Source organism: Helianthus annuus, chromosome 6 (genome assembly GCF_002127325.2).
Source record: "Helianthus annuus cultivar XRQ/B chromosome 6, HanXRQr2.0-SUNRISE, whole genome shotgun sequence".
NCBI classification, from domain to species: Eukaryota; Viridiplantae; Streptophyta; class Magnoliopsida; order Asterales; family Asteraceae; genus Helianthus; species Helianthus annuus.
In genome coordinates this window covers 34,254,231-34,276,501 of record NC_035438.2, presented here as the reverse complement: position 1 = coordinate 34,276,501, position 22,271 = coordinate 34,254,231, and the positions used below count along the sequence as shown (strand labels likewise).

General features: G+C 37.5%; 2 long non-coding RNA genes across 2 annotated transcripts; both read left to right on the top strand.

Moving 5' to 3' along the window:
- The first annotated feature begins 1,822 nt into the window (after nucleotides 1-1,822).
- On the top strand, nucleotides 1,823-3,904 carry LOC110889818. The gene is made up of 3 exons (XR_002563984.2): nucleotides 1,823-2,403; nucleotides 3,345-3,421; nucleotides 3,856-3,904. It is a non-coding gene; the product is annotated as an uncharacterized LOC110889818 (long non-coding RNA).
- Nucleotides 3,905-7,807: 3,903 nt separating this feature from the next.
- On the top strand, nucleotides 7,808-9,884 carry LOC110889817. Its single transcript, XR_002563983.2, has 3 exons — nucleotides 7,808-8,384; nucleotides 9,325-9,401; nucleotides 9,836-9,884. It is a non-coding gene; the product is annotated as an uncharacterized LOC110889817 (long non-coding RNA).
- Nucleotides 9,885-22,271: the final 12,387 nt, after the last annotated feature.

The window sequence follows — 22,271 nt, the reverse complement described above, 5'->3', positions numbered from 1 at the left end:
TACATCATATAATGAAGCTGCTATCACACTTAAGCAATTCATGTTCAATTTCAGTGTGACAGTCTAACTTGCTGATGTACTATCATTTCTCCTTTTTCACACAGTGATATCTCATTTTTGATTTTCTATTTTTTTATGTTTTTGATTTTTCAATTTTTTTTTTGTTTTTGATTTTTTAAGAAAAACAGTAAACTATTTACAAAAATTCTTATGAAAAACCAGTTATTCAGGATTCCTCATCCCGTTGAGTTCGACTAAGTGTTCAAAGCGAGCCCTGTCAAATGCTTTAGTATAAAGATCTGCCAGGTTATCCTCTGTGTCGACTCGATGTAATTCAATTAGTCTCTTTTCAGCACAATCCCGTATAAAATGATGACGTATGTCAATATGTTTTGTGCGACTGTGGTTCACGGGATTATTAGTTATTGAAATAGTGGCATTATTGTCTATCATAATAGGAGTACGAGTGAAATCCAAACCGTAATCGCGCATTTGCTGTTGTATCCAGAGAACCTGAGAGCAGCAGCTTCCAGCAGCAATATATTCAGCTTCACACGTAGAGGTAGACACACAGGATTGCTTCTTGCATTGCCAAGACACGATCCTGCCTCCTAAGAACTGACAACCACCTGTTGTAGACTTCCTGTTCGATTTGCATCCTCCAAAGTCTGAGTCAGTGTAAGCAACAAACGTCAAATCACTATCAGCTGGATACCACAACCCAAGTTTAGGTTTCCCCTTCAAGTAACGAAGAATCCGCTTCACTGCTTTCATGTGTGACTCTTTAGGATTCGCCTGATATCTGGCACACAAGCATACGGCAAACATGATGTCGGGTCTTGAAGCAGTCAAGTACATTAGAGAACCAATCATTGCCCTGTATTGAGTAGGATCAACATCTTCAGTGCTTTCATGATCTGGGCCAAGATTGTGATTTTCACATATGGGTGTGTTGGCAGTAGTGCAATCATTCATTTTGAACCGACTCAAAATGTCATACACATACTTTGTTTGATGAATAAACAACCCATCCGCCTTCTGTTCAACTTGTAATCCCAGAAAGTAAGACAGCTCACCCATAGCACTCATTTCGAACTTGCTCTTCATCACCTGCTCGAACTCTTTACACATGCTTTCATCAGATGACCCAAAGATGATGTCATCCACGTACACCTGTACCAGCAGAAAATCTTCCTTCTTCCTCTTGATGAACAGTGTACTGTCAATCTGACCTCTTTCAAAACCATTCTTTATCAGATGTGTAGACAGTGTCTCGTACCACGCCCTGGGAGCTTGATGTAACCCATACAAAGCCTTATCAAGTTTGTACACTCGATCTGGATAATCTTGTAACGCTCTGCGTTTCCGTAACTTTCCTAACTTAGAAATAGAGCCTTGAAAAGCTATTTTTAGAAGTTGGTTCCTTTCAAAAAAAAAAATTTCAATCCGTTGTATCATCGAAACATCTTTATCCTTAATCTAAATTCATTATAATTAGGGTTATTTATTCATTGTTTAACTAATTAAATTAACTAATTTTATTATTTACAAGTTTATTTTTATAATAATCTAACTAGTCTCGTTAAATTTTTAAAGTTAGAAAACTAACCCGGTTAGTTTGTATTACAAAGTTAAATCATTTCTTTTAAAACAATATAACTTAGTTTAAATTATAAGTTAGTTTCCTTTAAAATTATGTCATAACATAAATGAATTTAAGTCCAGGGACTGTTTTGTAATATGCTGAAAGTATAATGGTTATGAAACAAAAAGGAATAAAAAAAAAAAAAAGAAAGAGATGTGTACCACAAGACTTGAACCCGGGTTAGAACCCCTCACAAACGCGCGCATATCCAGCTGAGCTGGTCTTCACGTTGTTTATAACCTGGTTCCATTTATATTTATACACTGAAACACACACTCACATCTGACCTTTCCTCTTCTCTATTGTTTATAAAAGTTAAAACCCTAATTCCTTTATATCAGCCGCTTACATCTGTTTTTCCCTCTCATTCTCATGTCTGCTCAATATCTACAAAACATACACACAAATGGTCATCATATAAATCACAAGCAGGCCTCTCATCCCTCTCTCGACTGTATACGGCCGACTTTAAACCCACAACCACCTCACGCTCTAACTTTCCTCTATTCCCCTCTCGATCTCTCTACATTTCGAACCATCCACACAACCGTCAGAGATCGGAGACACACACCAGAGTTACGTCGGAACTCGTAACGCTCGTCGGGCCTCGCCGGAGACCGAGAAGACGACCGGAGAGAACCGCAACCCGCCAAGAACCACCGCTAGAAGATTTGAGGAGCATCAAAGTCGCCGGAAGTATACGTCGGAACTTGAAGACGTTGGCGAGCACAATCGGAAACCGTTTTATCTTCGTTTAGGTATACTCTTATTTCTGTTCATCATTTTATTGCTATTGTCGTTTTAAAAAAAAAACAAAACAAAAGCAAAAGTAACTAATAAGGAAACCATGATCTGAAGACTAAAACAAATACACATATGTAGTTTCGGTTTGAGCGAGCAATTTAAATAAAAAAAAAAGAATGATCCAAAGACATCTTATAACCTTTTTAGAAGTCTTAAGGTGCTACAGCAAGTTTTTTTTTCATGAACAATTCGATTGGCTATTATCTAAAAGGAAGAAGACGAACCAGTTAAATACTATTCAAATGATTTTTAAAACTAAACAAGCACACGAATATTATGAGTTGAAAATAGTGGTTCACAATGCCATATATTTATAATCGAGAGTCGTTAATGGTCCTCCCACTTTATATGACTTTCATATCATTTTTTTTATTTTGATATGAAAAAGACATTATATTGTATGAGTATTTTTGTCTCATATGATTTTAGTATAAGAAAATGTGGTCCTGTGGCTGTAGAAAAAAAAAATAATAATAATGTATTTCTTTTGTAAAGTTTTTTTTATATATACATCAGTTACGTTAGTTAGTTATCTTTGTATATAGTTGAAAATAGTTTTTAAAATCTTATTATTTCTAGAAATCAATATATTATTAGACATAATGAGATTAAACTTCTAAAGTAAAACTAATTCAACTAGTAATTACTAAAGCTAATCATGACCCTCTTTCTATCAGATCATTTACGTACTTTTGTTTAAAACACATGTTTAATTATATTCTATAAAGCTTTGAACCTTGGTGGCTTAATAATATTGTTCCAGAATAAATTATATTAACCTAAAATATTAAGTCAAATTTATAACTTTAGATAACTAACGATGTAGTTAAACTAGGAATTTTATTTAACATATGAATTATTAACTAGATCGTTATACGGTATTCTTAACGTTTAGGGTAATCGTGTTCGTCCTCTTGGATTTCCCAACCCTTACTCGTGCGTTATTTCAAGGAAATTGTATACGCAACCAATGTGAGTATACTCGTATTTCCCCCTTTTTACTTTTACCACTTTTGGGGTGTAACATATTTACCTATTAACTTACACATGAACACTTTATTAAACACATGAACGTTCCTATAACATGCTTGTATACGTGATGACTTGATACTTTAAACTTGGGTTATTCTTATGTGTTGAACTTATCATTAACTTCGTACGAGCCAAACCTTGACATATGTAGCGCTATAGGATTAACGACCCGCCCGTAAACTTGAGGTTATGTCATGAGCATATTGCGTTTTCTTGGTTTGATATGTTAGACACATGCCATATTTAATGTTTATCTTGAATCATATGCTTGCCATGAGGAATTGTTCACACTTTTTATCTTATGCTATGTACGTACCAAACTTGTATACTCGCCTTTGCTTTGGCATTGAATTGTATTTTTAAACATGTTACAGGTTGATGATAATGAGATGAAAACGGATAGCAAAGATGCCTAGATACTCACTTAGACGTTTAGGTTTAAAGTGTTGTATCAATTTTGTTTATGTTATGTTGAACAATGTTGTTATTTGCTATTCTTGAAATGTTTTGACAATTTATTTTGGAAATGAAATGGGATTATTAAATTATCGTCACAAATAGCGTTATGATGTCTCGAGCAATCTTCACACTTCGTCTCATCCCGATGTTTCCGCCATTGGTTGGGGTGTGACAGATTGGTATCAGAGCCATAACTATAGAGAATTAGAAAAAGTAAGAATGCTTTAGCCTAGTCTATAGTTTTAGAGCTTTATTTTTATGTTTTGCTTGAAACTACTCGCATGCTACTTTATTTGCTTTTATTTATTCTCTTTTGATCTTTTAAGCATATATATCACTTCTGTGTTAATACTTGACATGCTATCCTTTTGAGAATAATACTTGTTCTATTATGTGTTGATACTTGTTTTAATGTTCTGTCCTTATGTGTTATTCTTGACATGCCTTCTTATGTGTTTATACTTGTTTGTGTATTCCCTTAGCGTACGCCCTCTTCTAAAGCATTTCACTTGATTTTTCTTAAAACTCGAAAACACTCGTATTGTACAAACGAGATGAGTTTACCGAAATAGGCGTGAAACCCACAATTTGGTAAACGACTCTCATTCCGTTAAATTCTATTTTGCATGAAATTACACCATTAAGTTAGGAGTGAAATCCACATCTTAATGGAAATTTCAATTTTAAATTCGTCAAATTAGGGTACGAAGTCGTAAAGTTAGGGGTGAAACCCACATCTCGTCGACTAATCCCATTCCTTAACTTTTATAAATCCCACCAAGTCTCGAGATTTCGATCGATTTATGACATGTAGTAACCGGAAGGGTAAATACCGTTAACCGACTTGTCGGCGAGAGTATTTCACCTATTAGGCCAAAACATGCTCCTCAAATTCGAAAGACCTTTCGACCACTTTGGTTAGTCAAAGTTTCGTTTTGGGACCATCCTAAATTTTAATAAAACATGTGTTTTACTATTTATTTTGTACGATGCAATCTTTCAAATTCGAATTTACCTTCGATATTCTCTTTTCACGCACAACACATTGAATCTTTTCTATACATTTATACATATGCATGATTTCATATAATTTAAATTCATATTCCTTGTAACGACGAGTAGAGACATATCATCGAGATAGGAGTGATTTCCTTACCTTGACGATTACCTCCACTCCATTTTCCTTAAAACGACATCACTAACGAATTAGGGGTGATTCCCTTACCTAGGTGATCGTTACCAAAACGTCCTTTTAAAATGTCTTATTATGCAAACTTGATCATATTTTATACCTAAATTGCTTATCATTAATCAAATCCCTACTTATGCGATTTTCAAAATTTATTATTTTATCAAACGTATTCTTTATTCCATTATATATTTCACATAAATCATATACACAAGATTCTTAATCATGTCTTAAAAGTTTTACTACACGAATTTCCAAACCTTACGAAATGCTACCTATCAATTTAATCGGTCTAATGAATCTCTTGCCCATGAACTTCACATCTGAGTTATTAACTAAAACAGTTCACATTATATCATCATACTAGAGACTTCCACTCTTAATCGAAATCAAACTAACCTTTCCCAATTACTTATAAGATCTCATAGATGTTATAAAGTCGTTTTACCAAATACTTTTTTCAACATCAATGAATCATTTGATAAAACTTTTAACAATCACTACGTCCTTTTGCTAAATTTCTTTTCTAAAGATCTTCGTTTTCACAAGAACCTCCTAAATTCATGATTTCTTGTTTGATGAAACGAACTTACTTTTTATGGAAAGCCTTTTCCTACACCAATTTACAAAACACGTGGGCAAGAAGACTTCATGGGTACCGACCATCTTCGGATTACGTAAACTATTTTAAAACAAAAGTAACATTTCCATACATTACAAGATACATTATGCTTAACCGATGAGTACTTTATATCCTCTTACATATACCAACTATATTCTAGTCTTCAAATCAAGCTCAATCTATTTTTGATTCGATTAACTCAACGTTTCGCTTAAACAACCATATATGCATATCATTTTACACGTTTTAGTCAATATCTCACAACAATCTCATGCGTGTCACTCGTTCCTTTTTTCTTTCATACTCAAAACTTTTAATCTTTTACGCGCATAAACTCGTATATTTTGATTTATACTATAAACAAAATCATTATTTCCTACATCCATACTTACACATTTTATGCCTTCACTTATGTTCACATTTACACATTTATGTTATACTCATGATTCAGAATTCATACGTTTTACGTTTATACATACACTCACAATTATACATTTACATTGTACTTACATTCATGTTTGTACTACATTCATATTCATATTCATACGTTTTATGTTTTCATTTATGCTCATACAACTTTGTTTACACTTATATTCATACACATGTATTTTATTCATGCTTAAACCTTCATGTATTACACCTATATTCACATTCATATATATGCTCATACATATTAGGTTCACACTTATACTCGTATTCATACTCATATGCCTTGTGTTCATACTTATACTCATGTTTGTACTCACATTTATACTCATTTTTCATACACGTTATGCTTATACTTTTACTCGTACTCCTGACATGCGTTTTGTGTTTATGCTCACAAGCGTATCATATTTAAACTTATACTATGCTCATACTTGTTACTAAAAAAAAATTATACTTTCGCACCTATACACTGGCGAAACCTGTGGGATTCGCTCACGTTAGTCTTATACTATTGGGAATGCAAACATGCTTATACGCTACATTTCTTTACACACGCAATTTTATTTTCAAAATTTATGTATACCTTGATTCATACGCAACTAGTACAAGCTATGCGAATCATGCGACGATTAGTATAATCGCGGGTGCACACGGGATTATAGTAATGGACGTATGAGAACCATAGAGTGTGCTACTGCGTATGGTAAGACACGGAACATAACATGACACCGAATACGAAACAGACGTAACATGGTCAAAACATGGTGGATACGCCGCTGGTACTTCCTATGTATAAGTGTTTTCATCATGTTACCAAATTTCGTAAGACATGCCATGAGAAATTTGGTGTCTTGCAGACCTACTTAGACCTAATACGTGAACTTTAACAACTCCCAAACGCACTATATCTGATTATCCATGACGAGACTTCATTCTTAACTCATTACTTTCGTCTATCCGATACTTATGCTATTCTTATACTCATAATCGTTTATTAGATCAATCGTTCACCCTTATACCTTAATTATCCTCTGTTGTATCAACTCCAAAGCCTCAATTTTAAACAATCCTCCTCGGTTTGCCAGAAACCCTTTCGAGTCTTCCTCTTAAATAAATTTCGGGACGAAATTTCCTAAAGGAGGAGAGACTGTAACGCTCTGCGTTTCCGTAACTTTCCTAACTTAGAAATAGAGCCTTGAAAAGCTATTTTTAGAAGTTGGTTCCTTTCAAAAAAAAAAATTTCAATCCGTTGTATCATCGAAACATCTTTATCCTTAATCTAAATTCATTATAATTAGGGTTATTTATTCATTGTTTAACTAATTAAATTAACTAATTTTATTATTTACAAGTTTATTTTTATAATAATCTAACTAGTCTCGTTAAATTTTTAAAGTTAGAAAACTAACCCGGTTAGTTTGTATTACAAAGTTAAATCATTTCTTTTAAAACAATATAACTTAGTTTAAATTATAAGTTAGTTTCCTTTAAAATTATGTCATAACATAAATGAATTTAAGTCCAGGGACTGTTTTGTAATATGCTGAAAGTATAATGGTTATGAAACAAAAAGGAATAAAAAAAAAAAAAAAGAAAGAGATGTGTACCACAAGACTTGAACCCGGGTTAGAACCCCTCACAAACGCGCGCATATCCAGCTGAGCTGGTCTTCACGTTGTTTATAACCTGGTTCCATTTATATTTATACACTGAAACACACACTCACATCTGACCTTTCCTCTTCTCTATTGTTTATAAAAGTTAAAACCCTAATTCCTTTATATCAGCCGCTTACATCTGTTTTTCCCTCTCATTCTCATGTCTGCTCAATATCTACAAAACATACACACAAATGGTCATCATATAAATCACAAGCAGGCCTCTCATCCCTCTCTCGACTGTATACGGCCGACTTTAAACCCACAACCACCTCACGCTCTAACTTTCCTCTATTCCCCTCTCGATCTCTCTACATTTCGAACCATCCACACAACCGTCAGAGATCGGAGACACACACCAGAGTTACGTCGGAACTCGTAACGCTCGTCGGGCCTCGCCGGAGACCGAGAAGACGACCGGAGAGAACCGCAACCCGCCAAGAACCACCGCTAGAAGATTTGAGGAGCATCAAAGTCGCCGGAAGTATACGTCGGAACTTGAAGACGTTGGCGAGCACAATCGGAAACCGTTTTATCTTCGTTTAGGTATACTCTTATTTCTGTTCATCATTTTATTGCTATTGTCGTTTTAAAAAAAAAACAAAACAAAAGCAAAAGTAACTAATAAGGAAACCATGATCTGAAGACTAAAACAAATACACATATGTAGTTTCGGTTTGAGCGAGCAATTTAAATAAAAAAAAAAGAATGATCCAAAGACATCTTATAACCTTTTTAGAAGTCTTAAGGTGCTACAGCAAGTTTTTTTTCATGAACAATTCGATTGGCTATTATCTAAAAGGAAGAAGACGAACCAGTTAAATACTATTCAAATGATTTTTAAAACTAAACAAGCACACGAATATTATGAGTTGAAAATAGTGGTTCACAATGCCATATATTTATAATCGAGAGTCGTTAATGGTCCTCCCACTTTATATGACTTTCATATCATTTTTTTTATTTTGATATGAAAAAGACATTATATTGTATGAGTATTTTTGTCTCATATGATTTTAGTATAAGAAAATGTGGTCCTGTGGCTGTAGAAAAAAAAAATAATAATAATGTATTTCTTTTGTAAAGTTTTTTTTATATATACATCAGTTACGTTAGTTAGTTATCTTTGTATATAGTTGAAAATAGTTTTTAAAATCTTATTATTTCTAGAAATCAATATATTATTAGACATAATGAGATTAAACTTCTAAAGTAAAACTAATTCAACTAGTAATTACTAAAGCTAATCATGACCCTCTTTCTATCAGATCATTTACGTACTTTTGTTTAAAACACATGTTTAATTATATTCTATAAAGCTTTGAACCTTGGTGGCTTAATAATATTGTTCCAGAATAAATTATATTAACCTAAAATATTAAGTCAAATTTATAACTTTAGATAACTAACGATGTAGTTAAACTAGGAATTTTATTTAACATATGAATTATTAACTAGATCGTTATACGGTATTCTTAACGTTTAGGGTAATCGTGTTCGTCCTCTTGGATTTCCCAACCCTTACTCGTGCGTTATTTCAAGGAAATTGTATACGCAACCAATGTGAGTATACTCGTATTTCCCCCTTTTTACTTTTACCACTTTTGGGGTGTAACATATTTACCTATTAACTTACACATGAACACTTTATTAAATACATGAACGTTCCTATAACATGCTTGTATACGTGATGACTTGATACTTTAAACTTGGGTTATTCTTATGTGTTGAACTTATCATTAACTTCGTACGAGCCAAACCTTGACATATGTAGCGCTATAGGATTAACGACCCGCCCGTAAACTTGAGGTTATGTCATGAGCATATTGCGTTTTCTTGGTTTGATATGTTAGACACATGCCATATTTAATGTTTATCTTGAATCATATGCTTGCCATGAGGAATTGTTCACACTTTTTATCTTATGCTATGTACGTACCAAACTTGTATACTCGCCTTTGCTTTGGCATTGAATTGTATTTTTAAACATGTTACAGGTTGATGATAATGAGATGAAAACGGATAGCAAAGATGCCTAGATACTCACTTAGACGTTTAGGTTTAAAGTGTTGTATCAATTTTGTTTATGTTATGTTGAACAATGTTGTTATTTGCTATTCTTGAAATGTTTTGACAATTTATTTTGGAAATGAAATGGGATTATTAAATTATCGTCACAAATAGCGTTATGATGTCTCGAGCAATCTTCACACTTCGTCTCATCCCGATGTTTCCGCCATTGGTTGGGGTGTGACAAATCTGGATCAACGAACCCATCTGGTTGTGAGACATACACCACTTCTTGGACTTTCCCGTAAAGAAACGCACTCTTCACGTCTAGTTGGAAAACTTTGAAGCCCTTGAAAGAAGCAAAAGCTAGAAACAAACGAATTGCCTCCAACCTCGCCACTGGTGCAAACACCTCATTGTAATCTATTCCTTCTTGCTGATTGAACCCTTTGACCACCAATCGAGCCTTGTTTCGCGTGACTATACCTCTTTCATCCTTCTTACACCTAAATACCCATTTGGTGCCAATTTCTCTTTCACCTTTAGGAAGATCAACCAACTCCCAAACCTTCAACTTTGCAAACTGGGCCAATTCCTCTTGCATAGCTTCAACCCATGAATTGTCTTTAAGAGCCATATGAATGTTCTTCGGCTCCTCTTGGGAAATAAAGCAACTATACAAGCACTCGTTCACTATCCCAGTCTTCTCAATCGACACAAATAAACCTGTATTCGCTGCTATGCTTCTTCTCGTTTGAACACCTGCAGCAGGATCTCCCAGTATCATGTCAACTGGATGATCCCTATTTGCTCGTGTAGTAGCAACAGCATCGACTTCCAAATTGTCACCAAGGTTTGAACCAACCTCCCCCTGAATATGTTGATCCGCAAACGGATTAATGAAATCCTCCCCCTGATTGGGTTCAGGTTCATCGTCACTTGAATCAGTATCAGCAGCATCTTGAGAAGGTCCCGGAGCATCTGTTGTATCAACATTTGATCTAGGCATGAACTCGCCTTCATCATCACCAATCACTGTTTGAATCAGCTGAGACTCATCTGCATTTGAAAACTCAGGAATATTAAATGATTTAAAAACACTTTCATAATCATATAATATAGCTGGTCCACTCGTTGACTGTTGAGGTTTGTAAGAAGTGATTTCAACATTGAATACAACCTCAATTTTACCAGTTTTTAGATTAAAAACCCTTTTATTCGGTGCGCCAGGTACGTAACCTAGAAAGTAGCCCTCGTCAGCCACCTCACCGAATTTTTGTTTATCTTTATTTCGCACAATGGTGCAGGGTAATCCAAATGGTTCAAAGCCTTCTAAGTTTGGTTTCTTGTTAAACATTAATTCATGACAAGTTTTGTTAAAACGTTTAACAGTCAACACTTTGTTTAGGACGTAGCAAGCTGTATTCACAGCTTCCCCCCAGAAAAGAACTGGTAGCTTAGAATCTGAAAGCATCGTCCTAGCGGCTTCAATCAACGTCCTGTTTTTCCTCTCAGCAACTCCATTCTGTTGAGGCGTATAAGGAGCAGAATATTGATGTTCAATTCCCTTGCGAAGACAGTAGAGATCCAGAATACGATTCTTGAACTCCGTGCCATTATCACTCCTTATCCTCTTGATCTTTGCATCATGGACGTTTTCCAATTTTGTAAAAAGATCTATCAACATCTCTGCTGTCTCATCTTTTGTACCTAAAAAGAAAACCCATGAATAACGTGAGTAATCATCAGTGACAACCAAACAATAGTACTTTCCACCTATGCTCCTCACGTTCACTGGACCGAATAAATCCATGTGAAGTAGTTCGTAAGGGGCATCTATGGAATTTACTGTTTTAGATTTATGAGGTTTCTTGTGTTGTTTTCCCTTTTGACATGGAAGACATTTGTCTTCCACTTGAAACCTCCGCAATGGAACCCCTCTCACTAGCTCATTTTTAACAAGATAGTTCATTTTGCGATAGTGAATATGGGCCATGCGTCTGTGCCACAACATCGATTCAGCTTCAGATGCTTTTGATAGTAAACATGCCACCACTGCAGTTGGATCCTTAGCACCCATGTCCATGACATAAGTGTCATTTCTCCTTGGCGCTCGCATCACTATCCAATCGTCCGGTATCTTCAAACCTGGTTTCAACACTAATGCTTCATTCTTGGTAAAATGGACCGAGTGACCCTTGTCGCAGACTTGTGACACGCTCATAAGATTGTGTTTAAGCTGCTCAACATAGTTCACTTTGTCCAGTGTGATCTTCCCATTGGTCACCTTTCCTCGGCCTGTAATTCTACCACCTTTTGCACCCGCAAAATTCACTTGTCCTCCATCATATTCTTCAAATTCAGTCAACAACCTCGCATCCCCCGTCATGTGCCTGGAGCAGCCACTATCAACATACCACAAGTTGATAATCCTCCTTAGCAGCTCCTGCACACACCAACCAAAAGATTAGTTAGATTGGGGGACCCAAGCCTTAATGGTCTTGGGTCGTCCAAATTCACCAACCACCGGAACATCCATCCAATATCCATTACTCCTAACTGGAGTCTTGGATCTTAGACCTGTTGGAATTTGATTTTGATTTCCACTAGGCCTTTGGTCCTGAGGGTTTCTATATACATTTGATTTTGATTTCCACTAGGCCTTTGGCTCTGATACCAATTGTAGGTCCCCTTGAGTCTATGGATCGTCACAGAATCGTCTATCTAACCTAGAGTGCGGAATCCTCTAGATCAGATTGCAACAGAAAACGTGTAGGAAACAGAATACAGCAACACACTTTCAATCTGGGTTTCTATATACATTTGGACAATTTGACCTTTGGAAATTTTGATTTTGATTCCAAGAAGCATTATTGTTATAATTTCTAAAGCCATTGTTATAAAAATTTCGACCACCATTATTCTGGTATCGATTTTGATATTGACTTTGACCTCTGAAATTATTTGAATTAAAATTGTTCATTTTAGGTGAACTGCTTCTAGGTCTCTGATATCTGCCTGGTGGAGATCTAGGCTGAAATCTTTGTTGATTTCTTTGAAAACGAGGAACTTGTGGAGTTCCTTTTTCAGCCTTATCTACACCAACAGCAACAGTCTGTGGTTGCTTGGAAGCAGATTTCTTTGGAGAATTTGAACCTTTCTCCTCACTATCACCACTCTTCACTGGCAATTTTCCTCTCTGTTTTTCACTCAGTTGTGCTTCACTCTTTTTGTTAGGACAGCAGCTAGCTACATGTCCCTTGGTGTGACACCTGAAGCACGATCTCTTCTTCAAAGACTTCTTAGCAGGAGTCTCTGAGGTAGATCCCTTATCAGAAGGTGATGATCCCTTGGAAGAATTTTGTTCAGTTTGCTTAATTTCAGATGTTTCTACGCTCTTATTCTTAGCAAACTCTACATTTGATTCTTTTTCAATAACAGCAGTTTCATTTTTCATATCACTACCTTGAACAAAATTTATCTTTTTAGCAAAAGTCGAATTTTTATTCTTAGGTTGTGAAGTTATCTTTTTCAAAACTGGTTTGCTGTTATTGTTCTTCCTAGCATCACCATTCGCAGACCCTTCACCCTGACTTGATGTCGATCCGAAACTACTTGGTGGAGTTGACATATAGGCTGCTAGCTCATCTTCACCAGGCAGGAAAGAATAGTCATGACTAAGAGGAGGTGGGACTTCATGAAAGCCCTGGAAGCCCACAGAGGTCTTGTCATTACTTTTCTTTAACCCACCCATCATGTGTTTCATAACAAAAGAAGAATCTCTGAATTGACTTAATTTCTGTTCAAGTTCAATAATTTTGAGTTGTGCATCTGACAACTCTTTGTTTTTATCAGAAATCTCTTTTGTTTTTTCAGCCATCATTTCGTGAGCTAAGTCTATTACTTGAAGTTTTTCGTTTAACTTGCATGTTAAGGCTTCAATTTCACTTTCATAGCCCTTTATCTTCTTCAAGTATAAAGATTCGTTTCTTTTTGCAAAAAAGTTCGACTCTTTTATGCTAGACATCTCACTCACCAGACTTTGATTTTGAGCTGACAACCTGTCAACTTCACCCTGTAGTTCACGACACCTCAAACACACAGAATTAGATTGTACCTCTTTTTCATGAACTTCTGTGGTTTGATCAGCAACAACCTGTTCAGTTTCACTCTTTTTCTCTACGTCAGCATCATCCACTTTTACTTCAGCCTTCTCCACTTGAGCTTCATTACTTTTCACTTCTGATTCAGCATCACTCACAGTAGTTTCAGCCTCAACAACTGGCACTATCTCTGCCATGAATGCTTGAGTAGCACTCTCACTTCCCTGATATCTCTTTTGTAATGCATCCCACATATCCTTTGAATTTGTGTACTTTGTGAAGGTATGCTTGATGCTATCAGGTAAGGATGACTTTATTGCAGCTAAAGCTCTCTTTTCAGCTTCATGCACTTTCTTATCAGCCTCATTCATGTTCACGTAGTCTGTTCTACGTCGTCTGCCCTCAAAGTCATGTACTGGGTTTATGTACCCATCTTCAATACATATCCACATGCGTGCATCCTGAGATTTAATGAAGGATGTGAAGCTGTTCTTCCATGTAAGATAGTTCTCCACCTTCATCATCTTAGGAGCATTCAAGTTGGCCATGTTCGACATTTTAAACGTTGCAGACTGAGAAAACCGTACAAAATATCTCCGAAAACAGTGGTTTCCAAATTACACCTTTAGAATCGTCTCGAAAAGACGAGTCCAACGATATATAATGTCAAAAACCGATTTCGGGATTTTCCAGAGTCAACGGTGCAAACGGTTCTGTCTAACGAGTTACGGATCAATTTCTATTTGCAAAACACCGAAAAATTTCCGACGCTTGCCAACTGAAATTCCACCTCTTAATTTTGCTGATAATTTCGCTGGGAACACTGTTAATTTCGCTGGTTTTGACTTAAAATCGCTGATCAGGTTAAATTTGCTGGTTATTTCGCTGAAAATGCTAAATTCGCTAGTCTACTTTCGCCAAATTCGCTGGTCAAATTCGCCAAATTCGCTGGTCAAATTCGCTATTACGACGACCAGTAAATTCGCCGAAACCGAAATAATTTCGCTGTGGAAAGTTATTCGGTTACCAAAGTCGCCTTTGGATTTAAGTTCGCCGGGTCAAACAACAATTTCGCTAAGCAGACTGTTAAATTTCCTGGTGAATCTGCTGGTCAGTGTAATTTCGCTGGTCCTGCTGCGAAATTGCTCAAATTCGATAGGTATCTATGGAAAGTTGATCTTTTTGAAATTTTGATGATTTTCTGGATTCTGCTAACACAAATCTGCAAAATCATAAAACCTAATCAGAACAATAATTTCGAAAATTGTGAAGAACAGATTAAAAACCACGAAGAACACGAAGAACAGTCTTCGAATCTTCAAGTCTTTCAACCAAAATTCTTCAACACAACCAACCAGAACTTTCTCCAATACCTGCAAAACAGCAAACAAGCAACCCAAAAGATCAAAATACCTAAAAATTTCGAAAATTTTATCAACCAAACACAAAAATTTCGAAAATTTTTTTAAACCCTAATTTTCAGGTTTAACAAAAATTTCGAAATCACTTCCTGTTTCTGCAGCAAACAATTCTGAACCGAGCAATCAAGAGCCTAATGCTCTGATACCAATTGTAGGTCCCCTTGATGTATGGATCTTTCACAGAATCGTCTATCTAACCTAGAGTGCGGAATCCTCTAGATCAGATTGTAGCAGAAAACGTGTAGAACAGCAAATCACTTTCAACCCGGGTTTCTATTGATTATCAATCAAACAAGAATTACAATCAATCTAAACCCTAACCCTCCAAATTCGTCCAAGCTATCTCTCACGAATTTCAAGGTCACTCAAACTCTGTTTTGGCTGATTAACCTTAACCCTAATGTCTAACCTTGTTTATATAACACAAGGTTCACAACTGGGCTAGGTTAAAGACTCCTGGGCTGCGAATTGGACAGGCCCAATTCGCCCCCATCACCCAATTCCTTGGGTTTAGTTAGCCCAAACATAACAACTAACTATTACAAAGCTAAACCCGCTAACTGTTTATCGTTTAACTAATTACAAGATATCCAAAGACCAAATCTAAGCTGTTGTCACAAACATGCACCAACAACTTTCTTCCTGAATTCACAGCTAATGACACTTGATCATCGATCAGTCGCGAAGTAGTAGTCGGATCCCCACAGTTAGGCAAATAAATAATTCGTTAATCCTCAGCAAGAGTCACCGACTCTGGTTGGTTAGCTCGTTCGGCTCCTGGTAGTTTGATGTTCGCACGGAAGCTGTCGTCCTTCTTCTTGACGAACAAAACTGAGGTTACCCCAAGCGGGAAACTTGGTCTGTTATCTTCCTTCTCTATCAACTCTTGAAGTTACACTGACAATCCTTGCCTCTCCGAAGGTGTAAGTCGCTAAGGTGCATTAACAGCAGGCGCAGTGCCCGAAATCAAATCGATGCGAAGTTTGACTTGTCGTTGAGGAGATAATTCTTGCAAGTCTTCGGGGAAGACTTTGGGATATTTCCTTATCACAGGAATGTCTTTGTGTTTTGGTCTTTCGACTCCCTTGTCCACGACATGAGCCAAGAAAACAACACATCCTTTACGCAACAACTTCCGTGCCTTCAAGCCATTAGTAATTTGTAAAGGCGTACCCTGCTTCATGAGTCGAGATCGTTTCTTCGTTCGGCATCGGGACGCGGATATCAATCTCCGCCTGATCACTTGACAACCAATCCATCCAATTACCTTGTCGAAGCTTCCCAATTCAACTGGCAGTAGATCAAGCGTAAATTCACGCTCTCCGGGTTCTATCTTGCCGTTTCCAATTTCTTCGTTGGATTCTACTAGCTCCCCATTAACTAGTTCTTTCGAGTGCGGATTATCTAACTTACTTGCTACCAAACCAAGTATACTCTCAAACTCTAGAGATGCGAAGCTAAAATTTGCAATAGTGTCTAGCAGCACAGTTGCATAACGTTGAGTAATATGGGACGTACCGATATCCACGCTTGGATTCCTGGTGTGCTCCCCTAGCTATGCTACTGAGCTTTTATCCTTGTGCCTGATTCTTCTTAGGGCAGTATTTTCTGAAATGCTTCTTACTCCCACAGTTATGACAACCTTGAGCACGTTTTTGTTTGTCACTCGTCCTGCCTTTGTTATTGTCGTTGTGTTCTACGTGATTCTCGCTGCCATCTTGGCCTCCGTTTCTACGTTAAGTGTCTTGCCTACAAGTTTCCTTAGGATGCCCCCTCTTACCACAATTATCACATTTTCCATACTTACATCGCCCGACATGATAATGTAGACAATTGTCGCACTTAGGTAGCATACCCATGTAGTCTTTTCCCTTTTTGGACTTCTTCTTGTTACTCGCCCGAGTAACCTTCTTGAAACTTGCGAGCTTTCTCTTGTTATCCCAGATGACTCTACAGGAGTCTCCTTTTTCGCTTCCGAAGCGGAAAATTTTCCTAGTCTAACCGCTTATTCAGTGAGCGCCACGCTCATGTCGATAGCTTCGATGATCGTTGAAGGCTTAGATGTTGTTACCAGACTTAGAATCTGAGGTGCCAGTCCCCCAATGAAACGTTCGATCTTCCTAGATTCTGGTTCCACTAAACGCGAAGCAACTTGTGATAATTCGCCAAATTTCTGCACATAATCAGATATCTTTGGGCCTTCCATTTTCAAATTCCATAGTTCAGTCTCCAACTTATTTCTACCCTAGAGCAATATCCTTTACGCATAAGTTCTTTCAGTTCATCCCACGTTAAAGCATTCGCAGCAGTCTCGCCCATTGCCTGAACATGAAAGTTCCACCATGACAGAGCCCCATCTACAAATAGTCCAGCTACGTACGTGACCTGATGTTCTGGGGCACATTCGCTCAACCGTAAAACAGAATCCGTCTTCTCCACCCAACGCACAAAAGCTAAGGCACCCCCAGTGCCGTCGAATTCTCGAGGTTTGTGGTTCAAGAACTGCTCGTAGGTGCAGCCGCTGTGTGGATTATTTCCTGAGGTACCTCCACCGTGTCCGGAGCGAAGGGGCCTCAAGCTGTGCGATGGCCCGTGAGATGCGCCCTTGCAGTTCTGACTCTATTGTTGTTGGCAGAGGGTCGTTGGTATCGATGTTCCCTTGTATCGACATCTTCTAAGAAGAAGATTGGTTAGGTCAAGTCTTATTTGTTCAGGGAGTGCATATAGTTGTTTAGAGGTCATGTATACATGCACATAATAAATTACCATATCAACCGATCAAGCAATTGTATAATCATAGCATAACCAAGTAATTTGGGAATTATGTTTAATGGGAGCATAGCAAGCAAGCATGTAGCATTATAATTATAGCACACACATATAGGTCAACAACGTGCTTAACGAAGACATAGCGACTGAGCTTTCATTGGTCATTGGCCACAAAGTATTGTCGCGTGTTTAATGATGATTGGGCTCCCATCATTCTCCGACCACAATTGTATTGCCTTTCAAAAAGTATTACATCAAAAGGGACACTGGGTCACCCTACCCTTGTCCAACAAGTATATCAGTGTATCAAGATTACCTAGTCAGAAGTGGTCTTCGAAAGTTTCCACAATCCCGGCTTATCATTAGTGTCTTTACCCAAATGTAATGCAATCCGCATAATCCAGAAGCTAACTATGCTGGTGACTGCGGTGGAGGAGGAAAGAAAAGTAAACTGTTAACATGCGTGAATTCCTCCTCGAGCTTGTATATACATCGAAGTAATTAACTGATCTGCCGCTCGACAGTAAAGAAACGAGCATCGAAAACCTGGGAAACGTGTAATAGCAGCAGGTGAGAGTTCAAAAGGAATCTTTGATAAATGTGGAGGACCAAAGTATACTGGCAATAGACAGAGTGGAGGACGTGGTGTCAGCTCAAGCTCTAAAAACTCTGCGACTTATATCCTTAAACTGTAGCTGATGTTATAGGAGCACTCATTCCGTGTGTAGCCTGCATAATGTAAGGAATGGTAAGGGTCTAAAATCAGCATAGTGTATGATAGGAACCATCGAAATGGCTCATCCAGCGCTGTAGAGTTGAAAGTAGCAAACTGTGCGGCCTGTGAGGTCGTAGAAAATCTTGTAGTAGCAATAGGGATCGTTATGCGGGTGCCGACCTGGAGTACCCTTCCGGGGTGCGGGTAAGTCCTAAGAGAAAGCGATAAGCTTGCCAGTGCAATGGACGTCGGTATCCATAGGGGAAAAGGAGCAACATCAGCGGTTGCGGGTGCAAACAAACGTCTCAACCAATACGGAGATCGTCAGGTGCGGGTACTGGGTCAGGTGTAATCGGTACAATGTCTGGTAAACCAAAAGAAACAGGGTCGTGATCAGGTAAAGGTGCAGGATCAGCAGGTGAAACATCAAGCTGACCCAAAAGGTGCAGAAGCTAGCTCAGGAGCAGGCTCTGTGTCGTGTAACGGTGTGGTGCCTCGAGCAGGTGATAGTGCAGTAGTCATGTCGTTGTCGTCTGCGTCAGTAGTAGGAAGCTGTAATCCGGCTTTCTGTAAGGCTGCAGATGTCACAGACTCAAAGGAGTCTGAAATCGAATGCATGCTAGACTTAGAGGATAACTTGTTAACAGGGGCTTCCAAAAGTGAATTTAGTGACAACATTTTCGTCTATCTCCCCATCATCATGGGCGTTATCAAAAGGATCATCAATAATTCGTCAAAGTCATCATCAATTATTCGTCGAGTAGCCAACCTTTGGAAGGAATGTCCACATGAGGCGCATTGTCGAGGATCGGAGCGATGGTGTGTTCACCATCGGGATGACCAGTGATGAAGTGGTCGTAGACTGAAACAAGAGTGACAGGAGGATTCTTGTCGGAGAAGCCATTAGCAAGGGTAAATCGTTGCCAAAAAATCGGGTAGCGCGGACTATTGAGAGTTGTCCTCGTCCTTGGTCAGCATATCAGGATCACTCTCAGTGTCTGACGTAAATATCTCTGGCACAGATGTAATCCCATTATCTGTGGCGGTGGCCGTAGGGTTATCAACGTCTGATATCTCGCTTTCTAAAATAAAGGGACATGCGTGCCGGTACATAATAGTCATAATATGTATTCCCATAGTAATCACTAACAGTTAGTGTATGCAAACAAAGGTAATTTATCATGTGGTCATGTATTCACATTATTCTTCGTGAAACTTTCAATCCTACCTAGCCTCACCTAGTCTCCCAGACTCAACATCCAGTCTCTCGGACTAAGCACCCAGTCTCTCAGACTAAACACCCAGTCTCTAAGGCTAAACTCCCCCAGTCTCTAAGACTGAATCTCTCAGATTAAATTTCCGGTCTCTTAGACTCAATTTCCCCAGCCTCTAAGGCTGAACCTCCCCAGTCTCTAAGACTGAACCTCACCCAGTCTCTAAGACTGAACCTCCCTCAGCCTCTAAGACTGAACCTCCCTCAGCCTCTAAGACTGAAACTCCCTCAGCCTTTAAGACTGAACTTTAAACGAATTCTTTGAAATGTGATTTGTGTCTTTTGTTTGTAAAAATGTTCGTTCCCTGGATCTGGACGTTTTGTGTATGCAATGAAAACATGTTGTAAAACATTTTTGTGAGAGCCCTAATGATCGTAGTCTAGATTCGAGAAAGAATCCTAGTTCGCTACGATCGAAGCTCTGATACCAAGCTGTCACACCCTGACTTTTGCGGAAGCGTGATTAAGGTGTGACTTTCTTAATATCTTTGCATTCAATCATAACATCAACTATATGATAAAACCATAGGTTTGTCATCCATCAAATAAGTGTAAAACATAACAACATCGTTTTAAAACGTAGACTTCAAATTCAAGTTTTACAAATCATACAAATTGTTTATGAGCTTATTAAAGACTCGTCAAAAGTTAATGAATAACACCAGGGTTTGGAAGATGTGTCTCGTCCAGGAATAAGACACACTAACCAAACTCAAAGACCATGGATGACATCTTTATTCTTAACGCAGCATAAAAACTTCCAACGCCCGCCAGATCCACTTTACAAATTCCCTGAAATATATGTAGTTTGAAAAACATCAACAAAAGTTGAGCGAGTTCATGTGTCCGTTTGTGCGTATGTATAAACCTTTGAAATGTTGTAAGTATGTATGTAAGTCCCTGGTATGTAGCAATAATGAAAAAGAGATCACCACTGGGTTGCAAAGCCAATGGTATGTGTGAAGTGATGCAGGAAGACTCAAACCTAGCAGATTTCGTCAATAACACATAGTCACCTCATGGTCCACTCAGCGGACTCAGGGGTGGGGCTCGCTACACCCGAATAGATCTATCACTCATGTCCCTCGGTCCTACGACGAGGATTAATGGCCTTAAGTGCTATACCCACCACTCACATGATCTAGAAGTAACCCTCCTTAGCTAACTATACCATGTATAAAACGTCTGTAATAATCGTAACATGTATTTCACCCCCAAAGTATAAAACTGAAAACAGTTAAAAGAAAAGGGGGACATGAACTCACTGTTTTGCGTTCTTCGAATCTGCCTGTAACTCAAAGTGTCCTCTGGTGTACACGACTACCTACAATGTACTATGGTCTTATTAGACGAGCGGGTCGTGCCTTGACTTAGTATTAATTAGTGCCTTTGAGTTACGTTTCCAAGTGTCTTCATCATTATTCCAAGTTATATAATTAGTTGTTAAAATAATAAATATTTTAACTTGAATTTTTGGAATAATTTGTTAAACAATGTTTTTGTAGTAATACTTCTCATGTATTTGTATTCGTATTTCCTTCTCAAGGATGGGGGTATCTCATACATGTGTATTCGTATTTTTGTATGTGTGTCTTTAGCCATGTATTGACGTCGTATTCCAGTGTATTATTCCAACTAAAAATATACCAATATACTCCCAATATATATTTCCAAAATAATATATTTTCAAGTCTCACTAAGAAAAATATATATAACTTATTAGTCAAAAAATAATGTATTCCAAGAAAATATATATATTTCCCCAAAAATCATATATTTTCTAAATATACTTAGGGAAAATATATTTTTAACTCCCCAAAAATAATATATTTTCTCTTTGTCGAAAATATGATTTACTTGGTAATATGTACGAAAATCATATTTTTACTCCTTTCGTTTCCAAAATAATACTTGCCAAAAATATATTTATAAGAGTATTTTCCGGAATATTTCATTAGTTACGTTTTATCGTTCGGCTTTACAATATTAAGTGTGTAACTTATATTTCATTCCTTGTGATTTTTGGTATTATTTTGGAGTTGTAAATGTCATGGTATTTTGTCAAGTTATATTATTTTACCCTAAAATAATATAACTATTCCACAAAATAAACAAATATCCAGACAAGTGTCTTAATATAAA